Source organism: Herpailurus yagouaroundi, unplaced genomic scaffold, assembly GCF_014898765.1.
Source record: "Herpailurus yagouaroundi ecotype Mexico unplaced genomic scaffold, PumYag 186, whole genome shotgun sequence".
Lineage (NCBI taxonomy): Eukaryota > Metazoa > Chordata > Mammalia > Carnivora > Felidae > Herpailurus > Herpailurus yagouaroundi.
This window is the reverse complement of record NW_024412417.1, coordinates 37351369-37366354: the sequence shown is the minus strand read 5'-3', so window position 1 is coordinate 37366354 and position 14986 is coordinate 37351369. Positions and strand designations below refer to the sequence as shown.

At 43.0% G+C, this 14986-nt stretch overlaps 1 pseudogene; it reads right to left on the bottom strand.

The window, feature by feature from the left end:
* Positions 1-11862: 11862 nt before the first annotated feature.
* Positions 11863-13049, bottom strand: LOC121043076 (3-hydroxyacyl-CoA dehydrogenase type-2-like; annotated as a pseudogene).
* Between the last annotated feature and the right edge of the window lie 1937 nt (positions 13050-14986).

Here is a 14986-nt window from a genome sequence, read left to right as displayed (position 1 = left end):
TAATTCCTCATTTGCTTTATTGTGCAGTACAAGAAAATAGTTTCAAAATAACAACACGAATTTTGTTAATAATGTAAAGTAGGTTTGGTTAATGTTCTTTGTAGTTCTTTTTGTCCATGGAGCGTATCCCACCATAGATGTTCAGTCAAAGTACTGTGGTCAGAGCATCTTGGGGGGAAAAATAATCGTTTTTCTGTGTGGTTATGTTACTAAATTGATATATGGTTAGATTTATTTTTCTCAGTTTATTTTCAGTTTTAGAAGTGCTTTTAAGAATTAGCTTTATTTTTAATACGTAATGAACTGACATTATTCAAAGGGCATAACGGCCTAGAAAGGTATATACAAGAAGGTTTTCATCTGTCTCTTTCCCCTCCACACATCCCCTAATGTGTTTCCTGTAAGGTGACTGCTTTTGTCAATTTCTGATTTATAATTCCTCTGTTTTGTTGTTATTGTTGTTTTGTAAATGTATGAAACATAGAGATTCTTACTTTTTTTCCCCATAGACAAAAGGTAGCATATTATAGCTGTTCTTTACTTTCCAATTTTCACTCAGCAATATACCCTGGTGAACTCTCCATATTACTATGTAGAGAGTGTCCTCATTTTGTGTGTGTGTGTGTGTGTGTGTGACCACATAGTACAGTGGACCCGTGAGCAACATGGATTTGAAGTGTGTGGGTCCACTTATACATGGATTTTTTAAAAAAAATTAATAGGGCACAGTACTGCAAATGTATTTTCTCTTCCTTATGATTCTTAATAACATTTTCTTTTCTTTAGTTTACGTTATTGTATGAATTCAGCGTATAATACATAATAGCATACAAAATATGTGTGTGTATGTGTATACACACATACATATACCACATCTTCTTTATCCATTCATGACTTGATGGGCATTTGGGCTCTTTCCATACTTTGGATATTGTCAGTAGTGCTGCTATAAACGTTGGGGTACATGTGCCCCTTCGAATCAGAACTCCTGTATCCTTTGGATAAATAACCAGTAGTGCAATTGCTTGGGTAGTTCTATTTTAAATTTTTTGAGGAACCTCCGTACTGTTTTCCAGAGTGGCTGCACCAGTTTGCATTCCCACCAGCGGTGCAAAAGAGATCCCCTGTCCCCACATCCTCGCCAACATCTGTTGTTGCCTGAGTTGTTAATTTTAGCCATTCTGACAGGTATGAGGTGGTGTTTCGTTGTGGTTTTGATTTGTCTTTCTCTGATGATGAGTGATGTTGAACATCTTTTCATGTGTCTGTTAGCTATCTGGGTGTCTTCTTTTTTTTTTTTTTTAATTTTTTTAACATTTATTTATTTTTGAGACAGAGAGAGACAGAGCATGAACGGGGGAGGGTCGGAGAGAAAGGGAGACACAGAATCCGAAACGGGCTCCAGGCTCTGAGCTGTCAGCACAGAGCCTGATGCGGGGCTCGAACTCACAGACTGTGAGATCATGACCTGAGCTGAAGTCGGACGCTTAACCGACTGAGCCACCCAGGCGCCCCCCATCTGGGTGTCTTCTTTGGAAGAGTGCCTATTCATGTCTTTTGCCTATTTCTTCACTGGATTGTTTGTTTTATTGGGGTGTTGAGTTTGGTAAGTTCTTTATAGATTTTGGATACTAACCCTTTATTCGATATGTCATTTGCAAGTATCTTTTCCCATACCGTCGGTTGCCTTTTAGTTTTGCTGATTGTTTCCTTTGCTGTGCAGAATCTTTTTATCTTGCTGAGGTCCCAATAGTTCATTTTTGCTTTTGTTTCCCTTGCCTCTGGAGACATGGCAAGTAAGAAGTTGCTGAGTGGCTTCCTGTCTTACATTTAGGCCTTTCATCGATTTTGAGTTTATTTTTGTGTCTGGTGTCAGAAAGTGGTCCAGGTTCATTCTCCTGCATGTCACCGTCCTGTTTTCCCAACATCATTTGCTGAAGAGACTGTCTTTTTTCCATTGGTTATTCTTTCCTGCTTTGTCAAAGCTTAGTTGGCCATATGTTTGTGGGTCCATTTCTGTGTTTTCTATTCTTTCCATTGATCTATGTGTCTCTTTTTGTGCCAGTATCATACTGTCTTGATGATTATAGCTCTGTAATACAGCTTGAAGTCTGGAATGGTGATGCCTCCAGCTTTGGTTTTCTTTTTCAGGATTGCTTTGGCTATTCAGGGTCTCTTCTGGTTCCATACAAATTTTAGGGTTGTTTTAGCTCTGTGAAGAATGCTGATGTTATTTTGATAGGGATTTCATTGAATATGTAGATTTCTTTGGGTAGTATCAATCCGTGCTTTTTTTTTTTTTTTTAATTTTTTTTTCAACGTTTATTTATTTTTGGGACAGAGAGAGACAGAGCATGAATGGGGGAAGGGCAGAGAGAGAGGGAGACACAGAATCGGAAACAGGCTCCAGGCTCTGAGCCATCAGCCCAGAGCCTGACGCGGGGCTCGAACTCACGGACCGCGAGATCGTGACCTGGCTGAAGTCGGACGCTTAACCGACTGCGCCACCCAGGTGCCCCGATCCGTGCTTTTTAATACCAGATTGTTTTAAGGAATTTAATCTGCCACTATTCCTTTTCTGAAAAAGAAAATAGAAACAAAACTAAACTCAAACACCAAAATACCTCACACTCTGTTGTGATCATTGAAATAAATGAACACACTTTTAATGAGTGTCGCAGTGCCTTCTTAGGTTGAGTTTGCCCTCAAGAAGGGTACGGTCCACACTACACCCAGTGACCTGGTCAGTGGCGTCATTGTGGTTTTGATAAGCCCTATGAGAAGAAATGAAGGCTGAGATAGAGGCATCTAACAGGAGGACGTGTCCTTGTCATGGTTTGGGGGAACGCTTTTCTGTGACATTTGTGGGAGACCTGAAAGATGGGTGATGCTAAGATGGAGAAGTCCTGAGTGGGCAGAGGGACGGGGCAAGAGAACTATTCAGAAAGAGGAAGTAAAGTTTGTGGATTCTGAGGTCAGGAGAGTGGTTGTTGCAGGTAACGAAAAGAAGGTCAATGTGGCTGGAGGACAGAGGAGCAGGATGAGAGGAGCGTGTTCCTGCCAAAGAGATACACAGGGGTTAGTTCTTGAGGCGGCACCAGGAGGCACCACATTTTCTGAATCTTTTGCTTTTCTCCATGGTGCCTAGAACACAGCTGGATAGAGTTGAAAATAACTACATTATTTTTGAGTTAACTGGGGTAGGTCATTTGAGCACCAGTTTCTTGGGTTAAGATTTTGGACTCATAATGTCTTGAATTGGTATGGGATCATTAGGGGGTGATGCTGTCTAAGAATTGTCTTTAACACCATCCTAAGACAGCATATAAACAAATATGCAGACAGTCTTGCATTTGAAGCGTGTTAGAGCTGGAAGACCTAGGATCACCTGCTGTGATAGTCTAAAACACTAGTTCTGTTTGTGAAGTATGGGAAGTTCTGGTGCCTCCAAGTATGATCTTTCCATGTCTTGTCCAGTTTCTTCCTTACAACAGCTCAAGGAGGTGAAAACTAAATGGGTGAACTTGTCTTTCTGTCCCCTTAGCAAGATGGACTCTCCCCATATTGGCGTGAATGGGTAGAATGATTACTTTATTCTCCCCAGGAGTGAGCAAGTCAACTTTTTGGGAAAGAATCCAAGACCGACAAAATTACCACTCAGGTTATGGTGTGAAGGTCTGGTAGCAATGTAGGGAGGATTATCTCTATGGGAGATGTGTACCTTGATGGCTTATTATCACCACCACCATCATCGCTGCTACTACATGATGAAAGCAAGCAGTGTTTACCTAGTGTTTCCATCATATCTTGACACCATGCTAAGCATGTTACATGGATCAACTCATTTCATATTCACAAGCATTCCAGAAGGTAAGAACTGTTGTATTCCCATGCAGAGATCATGGAACTTGGCCACAGCAAGGCAAAATAGTACCAAGTGCAGTCCTAAGCATCTCCCCAACGATAGCTTATTTAACACTTACAACAATGATATATGTGCTGGGGACCCCTACCATGTCTGTCCTGTAGGTGGGAGAACTGGGTCTCACCGTTGATAAGCTGCAGGGTTGGCATTTGGACCTCGATCGTCCTAAGCATGCAGTCAGCCTTCACAGCACCAGTGCTACAGACATTGTGGGGTGGGAGGAGGTGAAGCCTTCCTCTTCATTCCAACATATGACTGCCATGGTCTGGTCACCTCTTTGGTCTGAGCTCAGTCAGTCTCCTTATGTCGGGCTTCTGTGCTCCCCATCTGGCTGGTTTGTTCTGAGGATCAACAGAGGTATAGTGAAAATCTGTAGCACTTGACTGAGTGTTTAAGGGGTCCTGTGCCAAGTTGAGTCCTAGCTCTGCCACTTACTATCTGTGACCTCATCCAAACATGTGGAACTCTCTGGACTCTACTTGCTCATTTCTGTGACCCCTCAGAGGTGCATGCTAGCAACACTCCATGAAATTATAGTCAACAGCTAATAACAACTCTTTGCTCTTCATGCAGTCTGATTTACTTTCCATGTCTGTTTTATGAAACAGTACTGCTGTGATATCCACTTGACAGATGAGACTCCTGAAGATGGAGAAATTTAGGAAGCTTGCCAAGGCTCTCCCTTGCTATGTACAGGAGCCAGGATTTGAACTCAGGCAGGCCTACCTCTTACCTGGCCCAGCCAACACCAACATCTTTGAAACCAGGCAACTCCAGGTTTGAATCCAAGCTCTGCCACATACCAGATACATGTCAGAATAATTTACGTGACCTCTCTGAGCCTCAGTTTGCACATTTGTAAAATCGTGGTCACTGGGAGGATTGACAGAGGTGGTCTATGCAAATGCCAAAGCTCAGAGCCCAGCGCATAATCAGTGGCTAACAAATGTTAGTTCCCTTCCTGTGGGAATGTTGGAGAGATCAATTGCTCCCTGAAGGCTGACACAGGAGGTGCCTACCTCAGTCCACCCAATGAGACTTTGAGGAATTAGGTTGGGCAGCTTTAATTGATCATCTTGTAATTTCCACAACTGGATGCAGATCAGCTGCACTGTATCCTAGACTAATTACGTTTGTCACTCCACCGGGCCTGAAGAACACATTGTTGTATCTTTGCTATTAAAATGGGGTTCATCTAATTAAAGCCACGGAGTTTTGCAAACAGCCTATGGTGTTTTAATTCCAGCAGGCTGTATTTAATCAGAACCATTGCCTATGTGCCTACTGATTATGTTTCTTTTGGATCAAATTCTGAGCTTAATGTGCCATAGGGTTGCACTATTGACTGAAGTTGATGGGGGACTAGTCAGGGAGGTTACAGTAGTTTGCTGGGAGCTGAGTGGTTACTATTTGCATGGCTAGTTATCTCAGCATTTATTCTTGCTATTTAAAAAAAAAGCCTTAATAGGTAGGAGAAAATTATTGTCTTTCCCCCACTGACTTGGCATACATGCATTTCTTCATTCATTTGACACTGATGTATCAGAGCCTAGTGCTAGCCAGGCACCGTATTAGGTACTGTGGGACAGTGATAATGCTTAAGAACTGATTCTTTTTTTTAAGTTTATTTATTTACTTTGAGAGAGAGAGCATGGGCAAGGGAAGGTGAGAGAGAGAGAGGGAGAGAGAGAAAATACCAAGCAGGCCCTGCACTGGCAGTGCAGAGCCCGACGTGGAGCTTGAACTCACGAACCGCGAAATCATGACGTGAGCTGAAATCAAGAGTTGGCGCTTATCTGACTAAGCCACCCAGGTGCCCCAAGAACTAATTCTTGACGTCGAAGGGAAAAAGGTCCCACAATATGGGACATTAAGAATAATGCAGTGAATTACAATGTTACCAGAAACCTGAAATTAAAAGTTGCTATGATTCATGGCCCAAAGGGAAGAGTCCTAGGAGGCTGGAGTTAGCCTGTCGTGGGATGAAGCTCTTACTTTTACATTCTCCAGCTGTGTGCCCTTGGACAAGTCACAGCTTCAGTGAGCTCCAGATGCCCTGATTGTAGGATTGGGGTGACAATGCCTACTTCATAGTGTTGTTGTGAATATCTGGGGAGACAGAGTATGTAAAGTGCAGGTGTTAATACTGCGATTTATATGCTCATTTCTACAGTATCAGTGTTAACTAGGTGATGCTGGAAAAGTTAATCAATCCTAGAGGAAGATATACCATCTGTTTAACTTCTGCCATGTCCTAAGTGTTGTCCTAAATTTTGCCTAAACTATCTAATTTGGTTTTCATAATAACAATATGAAAAAATACTAGTTTTAAGTCTATTTTTCAGATGGAAATACTGAGGTGAAGAGACAAAGTGACTTTCTTTTCTTTTTAAAAATTTTTTTAATGTTTATTTTTGAGAGAGAGAGCGAGCGAGCGAGCAAGGGAGGGACAGAGAGAGAGAGGGAGAAAGAATCCCAAGTAGGCTCTGTGCCGTCAGCACAGAGTCTGATGCAGGGCTTGAGCCCACGAACCGTGAGATCATGACCTGAGCCGAAACTAAGAGTTGAATGCTTAACCAACGGAGCCACCCAGGCGCCCCCAAAGTGACTTTCTTAATATGACACTGTTAGTAAGTGGCAAAGCCAGGATTTGAACCCTGGCAGCTGGCTCCCAGCTCCCAGCTGGCTTGGTGCTAACCACTATGCTGTGCTCCTCCTGCTATGCAGTGAGGGTGCAAGTATGTATGGCCCCTTACGTTGGTCTGGTGCTTCAGATAAAAAACCTGTATTATCTGACTCTTTAGGAAAGTCATGGCAAGTGTTACGATCTCCACTTGACAGATATGGAAACTGGAATTCAAAAAGTTAACCTATCTGCCCCAAGTCACAAAGATAATGTGCCCCAGAGTGTGGTATTCACTTTATTTTTATTTTAGCAAATTGAGATACTTCATACATTATTTGATAGATTGTATTTTCATTTTTTAGTTGTGGTAATTTTACTGTATCGTAAAGCAATTAAAAAAAACCATGACTCGTATAAGGTACAAAATACTTTATGAATACACCTTAAGTTTTAAACTACTTCCCTGTTGGACTTTTTGGTTTTCACTTATTTGGGAAAAAGGTATTAATTTGCTCCCACTAACAACCTATTATATACGCCTAGATCTTTATCTCATTTAATGATTACTTCCTCAGAATAGATTAATTCTTAGGAGTGAAGTAACTGGGTCAAAGGTTGTGAACTTTTTGCCTATTACTGAATTGTTCTCCAAGACCGCTAACCACGTAAGGCATACGTGCTTTGCTGAATGAAAGAGAAAAGCTGTGCGTGAAATCCCTCCTGTATTAGTCTGGGTTTGGCCAGGAAAATGAAACCACTCCCTACGAGTTTTTTAGGGAATAGAGTTTAATATAGGAATTAGGCCTGCATGAGTGTGGGAAGGGTGTAGAAGTTGAGGGTCTGGAGGGCTGTGCTGGAAGTTGGGAAAATCCATCACTAACCACATCATCCCAGGCTGGGTAGAGAAGTCAGAGCCCATGGAGATGTCGGAGAGTCTACACCACAGGTCACCATGATTGCCACCATGATTGCAGAGCGGGAACTTATGGGCGGGTCTAAAACGTCACCGCCTCTGGCCACTAGGGTCCCTGGCTTCTGCTTCACTTCTGCCTTCCACATTCCCCGTGAGTTCTTCCCTTCGGCAAACTCTAACTCCGAACTGCCTAGTAAGGAGATTCTAGGAAATGCAGTTCATATCGTAGAAGGATTGGTGCTGGTACTGGCTTCTGACGGTCCATGATGCCTTCTTTTCATAGGCTCAGCAGAACTTGATGGGGCCTTTTACTGTCCCTTGCAAATACGAAAGGGAAGAAGTGATTATCTTATTTTAATTTGCATTTTTCAAACTTGTGAGTGTGACTCTTGTTTTTCAAGTAGTTATTGGTCACCTATTTATTAAACAAATATTTCTGAACACACAGTATAAATCAGCTATAGTTCTGGGCTCTGGGGAAAACTTGATGAATAAGGCAGGCAGTTTCTGTGCTCACGAAACTTAGATTCCAGGGCAAGGAGATTAGAAAAAGGAACAAACAAAGGAACAAAATAATTTCAGGTAGTAATAGATAACATAGGGAAAAACTGTGGATGACTTCGAAACGAGTAAAAGAGGTCACTGAATATCCTGTCAGTGAATGTGGAGTCTCTGGAGATTATTTGATACTGTAGGTGGGGGAGGAGTCTTTGTGTCTCTTCAACGAAAGGCCATTTTACAGCTGTGTAGAGAGAGAAGTTGTAGAAAACTGTTAGTAGGGCAGTGAATTTTCGTCCATAAATACGCAAACTGTGTCTGATGGAATGCATTCGATTATCACCTGTCAATGTGGAGCATTTTTGCCAGTTTGACGTCACTTTATAAATTGATTTTAACATTCTTTAAAATTTTTTTTTTCAACTTTTATTTATTTTTGGGACAGAGAGAGACAGAGCATGAACGGGGGAGGGGCAGAGAGAGAGGGAGACACAGAATCGGAAACAGGCTCCAGGCTCTGAGCCATCAGCCCGGAGCCTGACGCGGGGCTCGAACCCATGGACCGCGAGATCGTGACCTGGCTGAAGTTGGACGCTTAACCGACTGCACCACCCAGGCGCCCCGATTTTAACATTCTTTAGATGAATATCCATGTGTGGCACTCGGACTTCTCTGTTGCACTGGTTGTAACATTTCACTGGTTACCTCATGAGTTTTTGAGTTAAAGAGGATCTCTGATACATGTTCATTTTATATGTATAGGAGAGCCATGATCATCTCTGATATTAAAATGTATAGCAGTTTGGAACACATAAGTGAGCATGGTAATTTCAGATGGTAATAAATATCATCAAGAGAACGAGATAGGCGTTGTTCCAGTTGGTGACTGTGGGGAGCATGCGAGGCTGCTAATTTGGAGTGGGTAATCAGGAACGGTCTTGCTGAAGAAGTGGCATTTGAACTGAGACTTGTGTATCCATTCAAGGAGATGTCATGTGCAGGCAGGAGGGCAGAGTTGCAGGCAAAAGGAACAGCTTGTGTAAATGTCCTTAGACAGGGACAGGCTGTCATGTTCAAGAATCCAATTGCAGTGAGTAAGGAGGTGAGTGGCAGAAGGTATGATCAAAGATGCTGGGAGGGCCAGATCACGTTGGGCTGTGATGAGGATTTAGAATTCTAAGCTCCATGAGAAACTATTGTGGTTTTGCACAGTAGTTGTGTAAAATGATGTGAAGTGTCATCATGTGATTTGTGTTAGGGAATGAATTTATGTGTCTTCTTCTACCAGCGTTCCATTCTCATTTACCTCCTCAAATTATTATTGAACTTGACATTTTAATTAGCTTATCAAGTCTTACCATGAATAAAAAAATAATATTATTTTGATTAATTGTAAACCAGTATAATCATGAAAGTAACACATAACCATTGGAAAAACATTTGCAAAATAAAAAAGTGCATCAGGGAGAAATGAAAACGCATTTAGCTTTTGGAAACGTGTATACACACACACACACACATATGTTTATATTTAGCTCATGTAATATTTTAAACTTCTGTAGTATCTCAGGGTCTTGGCCCCCTTGAACCAGCAAAGATAAGTTACAAGACATCTTCTAAGGTAACTGATCTACTAATATTGAGCAATTTACAAAGTTTTCCCGTGGCATCTGTTCATTGGGGAACAGCAGCTAATAGGTACTAACATGCAAGTGGCAGGTGCCAGAGACACCTGAGGCTTTTGCCCCAAACACAGTTCATTTCAGGTCACACATCTGCCCTTCCTTCCTCTGAGACACACCCACTGGGAAGGCTCATCTGGCCTGGCAGCCCCAGGAGCAGGTGGTAACCTTCTACGCCCACCTCCCACCAAGGAGTACATCTGGGAACTAACCAGTGGAAAGTAAGCTTGTACCAAGGAAGCAAGAGGAAATTCAGTCAAAGTGCCCAGAGGCCTGTATGATAGGAAGCAGGAAATAGGCATTCTTCTCCTGGGCTTTCAATGAAATAAAGGTCTCTTCTTAAAGATTACTATTTATGTCTGTGGGGTTACATGCCCCTAAGATTGGGACATGGGGTCAGAGAAAGGCCTCCTTTTTGGGTGGATACTACCCTCATGTTATAATGAATGAGAGCAACCAAGGAAAAAGGGACTGATAGCCTCACAGTGAGGTCTCTGGGTCCAAATTTCTATTGATGAACATGATGTGGGGAATAATTCCAAGGGGCATTTTTTTCTGGATGATCTTTCTTTGTATGTAGAAGAAAAACTTTTTAGGTAAAGGGGAGACTTCAGCATTGAGGTAACTTGGGAATCACTGAAGTGTAATTGAAAATGACCAGACCTTGTGTTCAGGACTGGAACATAATTATGAAAAGCTGTGACTTTAGTATTCTAACATGGGTTAAGAGCCTGGGAGTCAGGCAGACCTAAGCTTAAACCAGCTTTGTTGCTTAGTGGTTGCATGATCTTAGGCAATTTAATTAATTTATCTTTTCTGCTGGCATGATAATAGAAGGACAGAGTCTGCACGTACCCCAGGGAAAAGTCCTCAAAAACAAAGTCCTCAAAAATTAGCAAGGTTCATGTAATCCCATCTAGGAGAGAGGAACCCAGAAGAGAGTTGGCAGAGACATTCCACAGGCTCCAGGGACATGGGTTTCATCGTGGTAGGGGCAGAATGAATTCTTTAGTTGGGACAAAATATTCGGAACTACAGATACCATTCATTGTTATGGCTAACTGTGTCACAAGCTACTTTCTTATTACTAATTCAGTATTCTAGGAATTTTCACATGGGTAAAAATGAGTGTCTGGAGAGTTGACTCAGATAATCTGGTCGCTGGATTGCCTTAAACAGGCTGAATAATTTGAAGAGTCTCGGTTTTCCTATCTGTAATTTGGAAATTATATGTATTTCCCAAAGCTTCTGTGAGGATTAAGTGGAACATGGGTGTTTATCTAATTCACCTTCTTTCTTTATCAATGGATTAATTTGTTCAATTAACAATTCTGTCTAACAGACACTGCATCATGCACCTAGGACTACAACAATGAGCAGAAGAGATATATAGTCTCTGCTTTACTTCTTTCATGAGACATATTCTACAGGAAGATAACATTTAAAAAGTCATTCAAAGAAACATATTAACAGGGAAATTTTTTAAGGGCTATGAAAGAGAAAGTAACAGGTACATTGACAGATTCCGTTTAGATTTTGTGTGGAGGTGGTCAGGTAAACCATTCTCTGAAGAATAGTAAGGCATTAAGCTGATGATTGAGTGGTATTAGAAATTAACCAGATGAAAAGTTTTGTGAGTGGTGCAGAGAGCATTTTAGGAATGGGAGATGGACTGTTCAAAGATCCCAAAGTGGAGGAGACTTACCGGCCACAGTGGAAGTGATCCAGGGGAAAAGTGTCTCTGTAGGCTTGGAAGTTTCAATTCCATTATCCCCTTTAGCACGTGTGCCATAAGCCTCTATTCAAAGGCCCCAAATCACAAAGTATCCTACCAAAGATATCCGTCTTTCTCTTCACCCATGCTCACTCCCTGAAAAATAGTGAATTGGCTTCTTAGGCCTTTTGGAACTTGAGTTGCTAAACTGGGGTGATTGAATGTTCTAGTTTGTTCAGGACAGTAAGCCCTGGTGTCTGCACATTATCCCCGAGTAATTATCCACAGCATGTCCTTTCTTTCTGAAGTGTGTTGTGCTTTGGGTGATTAATTGTGTGGTCATCTGACTCTTACAACCCTTACGACCCTTACTTAACACATGGGATTTGGCCCCGGCCTGGGAGAACGCATTCATTGTGTTTTCTGGAGAGATGTTCCTTTTTGTGATAGTTCCCTTCTTTGGTCAGTTGGGATTGTATTTAAAGCTTTGAGAATGATATCTGTTCAGACAGTGGCCATTAAATAGTGGCAAGCACTATTGTGGTGGTCGTCATAATCTTCTGTGGGGATAAATGATTCCTGCTGATAGGGGGGGGTCCGCATATGGGAGAGCCACCAATCACCCAGTATGTTTACCTTTTCTGTAGGAGCAAAGGAAATAATTTTTGGATGGCTACTCTAAGCCAGCCTTTGGGCTGGATACTCCTTATGCATTTCAGTTCATCAGTGTTTCTTGTTGTTGTTGTTTTTGTTTTAATTTTTTTTTTTGGTGAGAAATGGAGACTTTATTAGGCACAGGGTGTGACTGCTGGGCAGAGTTACCAAATGGCTACTGTGCTTCCTCCCAACCTGCAGAACAGGGGAAGGAGGGGCAGAAGAGCACGTGTTTTCTCTGCCCCCTCCCCTCGAGGCTGCATGCAGATGGTCCCACCCAGCGGGATGACCTCTTCACTGATGAGTGGGTTCTCCACGACAGCTTATACCAGATGAGCATACTCGGCGAGACCACCCAGTCTGCTGGGGAGGGGCGCTTGGCTGGCCAAGAAGTTGCATAGTTTTTCTGGGAGGCTGGTCGGCAGCAGAGTGCTAAGTAGGCCGGGAGCAGTGGTCACCACTCGGATGCCCATGGGAGCCGGACACTGAGCAGTGAGCAGCATCATGCCCACTATGCCCCCTGTGGAAGCAGAGGAAGCAGCTCATTCAGCCTGGCCCTCAAAGGCAACCATGCCGGCAGTGTTGATGATGACACCGTGTTGGCCTCCCTGGTCTGGTTCATCCAGGCCCATCTCACCAGACCTCAGGTGCATCACATTGAAGGTGCCCGTGAGATTCACACTGAGAACTCACTGGGAGTCCTCCAGGGTGTGGACCTGATTGTTCTTTAGGTTGTATGTCTTGATGGCCACCGCAATGCCTGCACATTTGACTGCCACATCCACATGGCCAAACTTTTCTTTTGCTACAGTCAGAGCTGCTCTCACGTCCTTCTCTGAGGTCACGTCAGCTGGGGCAAAGGCGCAGCTCTTCCCTAACTTCTTGGCTTAGGCATCCCCATCAGCGTTGGGCAGGTCCAGAAGCACAGCAGTGGTCCCTTGTCCTGTCAGTCTCTCCGCTGTGGCCAGACCTAGATCAGAGGCTCCTCTGGTTATTAGAGCAACCGGGCCCTTCATGCTCCAACATGCCGCAGCCATCTTTACGTCTATGTTTCTAGATACGTGGCTTCCTCCTCTTGCTTGTAATTCTGGCTCCGGCCCTTATTGACTGGGTGACTTCAGGCAGATCACTGACCTCAGTGGACCTCAGTTTGCTTTTGTGGAGGAGGTTGTTTAAAATGGAGGTTCACATTCATTGGAGGTGTCAGAGAGTAAACTCAGAATGGCATTGTAAGGAAAGCTATAATTTTATTGTTCCTTTTGTCTGAAGAAAGAGTGCTTGCAGAATAGGCTTTGAGATCATGCTCCTGAGACATCGCTGCCACCTCCAACGTGATGCTTTATAACCATGTGCAAGACACCCACACCAACTCTGTCCATGAATCATACCCAGGGGTAGGAGCTTGACCACGGAGCCAGATAGCACCACTGGACTCTGGTTTCACATTCTGGATTTAGAAGCTGGGCAAGAGTGAGAAGTGGTTTTTCTGCTGGCTGCCCTGTTTTTGCTTTGTCTTCTCCCTCTAGCACATGACAGGATCTGGCAGAGGTAGTGGTCAGGGGAGCATGATGGGGGAAGTAACCTTTTCTCTCATTGGGGGAGATTTGCTCCATTGAAACATGAAGTGCAACTTCACACGGCTGGGCCCTTGCTGGCTGGCAAAGGGCAGTATGTTAGCGAACAAAAGTGTTCTTATGTTTTTGTCAATGGAAACTAAGTAAACCGCAGGAAGAGATGACAGTACCTTTCCCACTTCATTCACATGAATGATAATGAACTCCATTGTACAGCAAGCCTTTGGGCATTATCTGATGCTGCTATTTCTGCTGGTCAGAATGTGCACATCTCCCGCATGACTCAGGGTCGCGTAGTCTCTTTCCCACTGGGTGACTCCGAGAGCTTAGCATTCTGCAGAGTCCGAGCTCCAGCCTGGATATCCAGCCCCTCAAAATGAGCATGGCCATGTGGGCTACAAACCTTCTGACATGGGAAGTAGTTCCAGTGGGCATTTAGATTACAATGGGCTTATTCTTATGGTTTTTAAATATATAGTGGCTTTTTGGCAAATGAAATTCTCTCTCTCTCTCTCTCTCTCTCACACACACACACACACACACACACACACACACACACCCCTCAGTGATCAGAATTTCCAGTGAAGCAGAATTTATGAAAATAATTCTGTAGGGTGAAGGGAAAGTAGCGATATTTAAGTATATCCCATGCTACAGACCCTATGCTAGATACTCCCCAAACACTCTCTTGTTCCCTCCTTACCAAATCCTCTAGGTAGACAGATGTTATTATCCCTACTATATTGGTGGGGACACTTAGGTTCAGAGAGGTGAAATTATTGGCTTAAGATTATCACAAATAAAAAGCATGGATCAGGAAACTGACACTAATTGAATTAACCAGTTACATGTATGTTATAGATCTTTCCTCACTGGCTTCTCATGGTAACTTTATTATTATCCCTTTAGATGAGAAAAAAGAAATCAGAGTTCTATGAGACATTGTTTAATGTCACATGCAGGATTGGAAGCATGTTTTTTTGTTTTTGTTTTTTTTTTTTAATTTCTTTCCCTGTATCACACTGTCACATGATTGGTTCCATTTTTGGGAACCAGAGGCCATTCATAAGCCAACAGGGTTATCTGAAGGAAGTGATCAGAAGGGAAGCTGGCCAGGGCTGACTTAGCATAAGCTCTCCTACCTCTGTCAAAAACTGTGTTCAGGGGGCACCTGGGTAGCTCAGTCGGTTAAGCATCCGACTTCTGCTCAGGTCGTGATCTCACGGTTTGTGAGTTGGAGCCCTGCATCAAGCTCTGTGCTGACAGTGCTTGATTCTCTCTCTGTCTCTCCCCCACTCATTCTCTCTCTGTCTCTTAAAAATAAATAAATAAACATTAAAAAAAAGAAACTGTGTTCAATCATGTCTTTATGCCCTTAGCAAACTTTGAAGACCTCTTAT